This window comes from Lynx canadensis, chromosome A2, assembly GCF_007474595.2.
Source record: "Lynx canadensis isolate LIC74 chromosome A2, mLynCan4.pri.v2, whole genome shotgun sequence".
NCBI lineage: Eukaryota > Metazoa > Chordata > Mammalia > Carnivora > Felidae > Lynx > Lynx canadensis.
In genome coordinates this window covers 55,234,819-55,240,190 of record NC_044304.2, presented here as the reverse complement: position 1 = coordinate 55,240,190, position 5,372 = coordinate 55,234,819, and the positions used below count along the sequence as shown (strand labels likewise).

Sequence of the window (5,372 nt, the reverse complement as noted above, 5' to 3'; positions counted from 1 at the left end):
AAACAACTAAACTTTAAAAAAAAAATTAAAAAGAAAAAAACGAGTAGCCTGCTTCACTGACTGAGCTAGCCAGGCTCCCCCGGAATGGGTATTTTTAAAAAGCTGCCAAGGCGAGTCTGATGCACAACAGGGATGAGCCGTATCCTAGAGATTATAAAACCGTGTTGGTTGTGGGGTGGGGGTGCGGGGGTGCTTCACTAGTCAGGGGAGATCAGGGAAGACTTCCCTGAAGGCGGGACCAAGCTTGAGTACAGCAGGCAGGTGAAGGGGTGGAAGAACCTCCCCAGTAGCGGGAACAGCAGAGGGAACAGCGCGCACAAACTCCCCGTGGCAGGAAGACCCTCAGCAGCAAATTAACAAATTATGGGAACTGAAAGGTCCCTCGGGTGGCTGGAGCCTATGAGGGAAGGGCCCCAAGGCTGAGCTGCCTCCTCCACTTCCTCTCTGGTGGGGTTCAGAGGGGAACCTGGAGACCGTGGTCTTTCCTGAGGGCAAAATCTGTGCAGATAGACACTCTGTTCCCAGAGAAAAGCGGGCAGTGAGCAGTGGCTGTTCCTCCCTTCCTGGTCCAGGGAAGAGAATGAGTTAAAATCAGAGCGGGTACAAGGAGTCGCTCGGACTCACCAGCCCAGTGGTTTTAAAGTGTTTTAGTGCTCACTTCAGCTAAAGGTAGAAGACACAGAGATGATTAGCATGGCCCCTGCACAAAGTGACACGCAAATCCGTGAAGAGTTCCCTATTTTAAAAATATATGAATTAATAAAGGGTTCTTATCTTGCAAGTTATTTTGGTGCCTTTTTGTCAAACAAGAGATTTCCCCACTGTCCCAATAACAGTTGGAGCAAAGTGGTGCTAATACTGGGGGGTCTGGAGTCCTGCCCTCTCTGACCTCCCCCAGGTCTCCCCAGGTTCCTCGGGGACTCTGTGGGACCCAGCTGGAAAACTCCAGGGAACCGAGGTTCAGAGAAGGGGACAACAGGATTGCCCAAGGAGTTCCCATCGTGAGGGCAAGGCTGGGGCCGGATTCTGGCCCCCTGACTCCCTTTCCCATGCTCTTCAGGCCAGGGCAGAGTTCCCTAAACCTTTGTCCATTAGGTCCCTCTGTACAAGTGTTTCCTTACAACAACTCACCTGTTGGGTATGGGTCGAACTGTGTCCCCCGCAAAAAGATATGTTGAAGTCCTAACTCCCAGGACCTGTGGGTGTGACTATTTGGAAATAGGGTCTGTGAGGATGTAATCAATGTAAGATGAGGTCATTAGGGTGGCCCTAATCCAACATGACTGGTGTCCTTATAAGAAGAGGGGATTTAGGTTCTTGGTGGCTGGTTCCTGAGGATGTGGGGTCCTGCAGAGTGAAGAGTTAAATCCCAAGGTCATTGCAAAACATCTGAAGTTCATTGCCAGGACCATGATGGCACAGGAAGGGAATGTGTAAGGTGCCTCCAGGACCCTAAACAGAATCCTCACCATGGATGGGATCATTGAGGGCATTAAGGGGTGGCAGTACTATGAAAAGCCTTGTGCTGACAGCAGGGAAGCTATGAAACCTGCCTGCAGATCTGTAACACGGAATGACTCCAAAGACCAACTTGATGAGACAATTGGGCAGATCGGTGGCAGGGCTGCTGAGGCCTGTGGAATAGTAGGCCCGGTATGAAAATCCCTATCCAGCTGTCTCCTTTCTTTCTCCAACCCCATTCTCTCTTGCCTTTCTTATGATAAACTCAATCATGTACATGCAAGAAAGTCTGCATATATGAAAGCAATCCTATAGTTAGCAGTGGACCCTCACTTTTATTACGTGAAAGAGAAATTGAGTCAAAAAGTAGTCTAGGAGGAGTACCTGGGTGGCTCTGTCGGTCAAGTGTCCGACTTCTGTTCAGGTTGTGATCTTGCGGTTTGTGAGTTCGAGCCCCACGTCAAGCCTCGCATCTGGCTCCGTGCTGAGCATGGACTCTGCTCAGGATTATCTCTCTCTCTCTCTCTCTCTCTCTCTCTGCGCCCCCCCCCCCTTGCTCACACTCTCTCTCTCTCAAAATAAATAAACATTAAAAAGAATAGTCTAGGAGTAGAATGGTGGTTGCCGAGGACTGGTTGGGAGAGCAGAATGGGGAATTGCTTTGTTTAATGGGTGCAGAGTTCCAACTGGGAAAGCTGAAAAAGTTCCAGAGATGGATGGTGGTGATACTTGCACAGCAGTGTGAGGGTACTTAGTGCCACTGAACTATGAATTTAAGTGGTTAAAATGGAAAATTTTATGTATATTTTGCTTTAATAAATTTTTAAGTAAAAAAAAAAGAAAAAGAGAATTTAGGACACAGGGGGATGGGCTATCAGGGATGCACACGGAGAAGGTCATGTAACAGCAGAGACAGAGGTTGGAGTGATGCAGGGACAACCCAATGGTTGATGGAAACCACTAGAAGCTAGGAAGGGGCAAGGAAGGATACTATCTATCTAGGGCCTCAGAGGGAGCACCACCATCTCTGACCTTTGGCCTCCAGAAGTGTGAGAGAACAGGTTTCTGCTGTTTGAAGCCAGCAGTTTGTGGTAGTTGGTTAAGGCAGCCCTAGGAAACTGATATATCTTCCTAAATCACTGCTCGCTTCATTTTTTTCCTTCAAATGAACTCATTTTCAAACAACTTGCATACAATTTGCTAAAAGTAAACCTCCCATCACTGCTATAAATGGAAGACCATGATCCTTTCCATAAATAGAAGGCTCCTTAAAAATAAAGACAATGAGGGGCGCCTGGGTGGCTCGGTCAGTTGAGTGCCCGACTTGAGTTCAGGTCATGATCTCACAGTTTGTGGGTTCAAGCCCCACATCAGGCTCTGTGCTGACAGCTCGGAGCCTGGAGCCTGCTTCAGATTCTGTGTCTCCCCGTCTCTCTGCCCCTCCCCGCTCACTCTCTCTCTCTTTCTCTCTCTCTCAAAAATAAATAAACATTAAAAAAAAAAAGAAAAGAAAAAGAAAAAGGACATGAGCAAATGACAAAGGGTGTTGAAGATACACAGGCACCTAGCTGAGACTTCTCGGCTTATCAGAGGGATAAAAAGAGAATTGAAAAGAGAAAACCTGATTATTACCCAAAATGTCTCATTCCGAGGTATCTCTAATGATTAGGACTTCAGGGATGGCCATTTTCCCTCCTGCTATCTTCCCTTCATGTTTGAGGAAACCGAGCCCAGAAAAGTTCAGTGATTTGCCCAAGGTCACAGAGCACTGGTGGCCCAGTCTGGATTTGGGCTGCACTCCTACGTTCTTTCCAGGAAAGGACTTCCCAGTCCCACCCAGCAACCCCAGGTCATGCCCAGGTGGCCAGGAGCTGAGCGCATGGATGTAGGGCAGGCGTATTAAACTCTCAAGGATGAGCAAACAGACACAGCCTGTATGTGCTCTGATCCCATAGAAGTTATAGCCAAGTGAAGTCTGTGCAAGATTATTACTATGCTTCAAGCAACTGGACCTGGACAAAACTTAGCTCATACCAAGTGTTATAACCCAAGTGATGATTGCAAGAGTTTTTTCTTCTTGCTCCATTGGACCATCCATATCAAAAATCAGGGTCCATGCAGGCAGCTGTCCCACACCTTGTCACCTATGCTCACCTGCTAAGCAACTGAGGTCATGCGGCACATGTCCAAAACCAGGCATCTTCTTCACCCTTGTTCTGACCCTGATGTCACCTTCTTCCTCCTCCCTCTGCTTCTCTCTCTTCTCTTGGCTTTGGCCTATGGAAAGGAGCAGGGCTCATAGCTTAGAGTCCAGCATGCTTGGATTCGAATCCTAGCTCCACTGTGTGGCCTCAAGTCAGTGGCTCATCATCTCTGAGATTCAGTTTCCTCATCTATTACATGGGTTCCTTCCTCCCAGTTACTGGAAAGGGTCGAAAAGATCATGCTTGTGAGCCTAGGAGCTCAGAAAACTTTCATTCTCTCCCCCTGCCAGACTGCAAGAGATGACTGAGGCCTTCTCAGTACTGCTGTGTGTCCTGGGACCAGTCACTCACCCTTTCTGAAGCCTCCATTTCCCAGGGGAAGTGGCCTCAGAGGGTGCCTATGGCCATTCAGAGCTGAGGGATTCTGGGATTCCAGGAGTAGAGCTGGGGTGGCCTGTGAGCTGGGGCCCACCCTGCCTGGCTCAGATGACCAGTCCCGAGGGCCCAATCAGGCCAGCCTTGGATCAGGCCATAAGTGGGAACAAAACAGCCAGGGAGCTCGCCTCTCTGGCTTTGTTTATTGTCTGGGAGCTGGGAATATTTTGAATTGTTGTGTTTGGGGAGGGAGGGAAAAATAACCAAATATAAGAAGGCAGCCAGTGAGAGGCCCGGGCAGGAATGCAGAGGAATTAGGCCTGCCTGGGTATGTCTGGGAGATGGTGATGCTCCCAGAGGCCCCAGCACCCCCTAGGTCAAGGATTCTCATCTCTGTTGAACCATTCAAATTGCCTGGAGAACTTAATTTTTTTAAAAGCCTCATGCCCAATTACATTAGGATTTTGAAGGGTGGGACTCAGACAGCAGGACTTTGTAAGCTTTCTGGGTGACTGTGACAGGCAGCCAGTGTTGAGAATGAGTGCTGCCCACAGCAGTGTATCAGGAGCCCCTGAAGGGCTTGCGAAGCATGACTGCTGGGCCCCCCACCCAGAGTTCCTGAATCAGGAGGTCTGGGCTCTGCCTAGGACCATGCATTTCTCACAGGGGCTGCAGCTGCTGCTGCGACTGGCCTGGGGACACACTTTGAGAACCTCTCCTGCACTCTCATGACTCAAGGTGTTGCCTGTGGGCCAGGGGTGTCTGCCTGGAGCTAGTGAGAAATAGGAACCTTGGGCCCCTCCCCAGACCATGCAGTGGGATCTGCATGTGAACAACATCCCCAGGTGACTATATGCACTTTGCAGCTGGAGGAGGGCTGGACTAGGGCCATCTTGGCTCACCTTTGGTGCTAGAGATGGGGAGACTGAGACACCCAGATGCCTCAGGGCTTAGATCCAGATCTCTCCAGGGCAGAAGGGGAGGGGAGGGAGCTCCTTGGGGTGGAACTGAATTCACAGTTTTGCTGACTGGCCCCTTTACCCCCAGCTGCACAAATGGTTAGTTTTGCACTGTGTGTGTGTGTGTGTGTGTGTGTGTGTGTGTGCAGGAGGGAGGGGGTGATCCCTTATATGGATGTGCACAGCAACTGTAGATAGCTACAGCATCATTCATTCATTCAGCAAATATTCCCTGGGCACCTACCATGGGCCAGGCACTGTTCTAGGCCCTGGGAATGTGGTGCTGGACCTGCCTGGCTCAGCCCTGCCCATGTCAAGTGGGCAGCCTCGATGTGGAAACAGATAGAAACAGGCCAATATATATATGATCGAG

At 49.7% G+C, this 5,372-nt stretch overlaps 1 non-coding gene across 1 annotated transcript; it reads left to right on the top strand.

Annotated features, from left to right (window-relative positions):
- Window positions 1-642: 642 nt before the first annotated feature.
- On the top strand, window positions 643-744 carry LOC115509482. Its single transcript, XR_003967381.1, has one exon. It is a non-coding gene; the product is annotated as a U6 spliceosomal RNA (small nuclear RNA).
- Window positions 745-5,372: the final 4,628 nt, after the last annotated feature.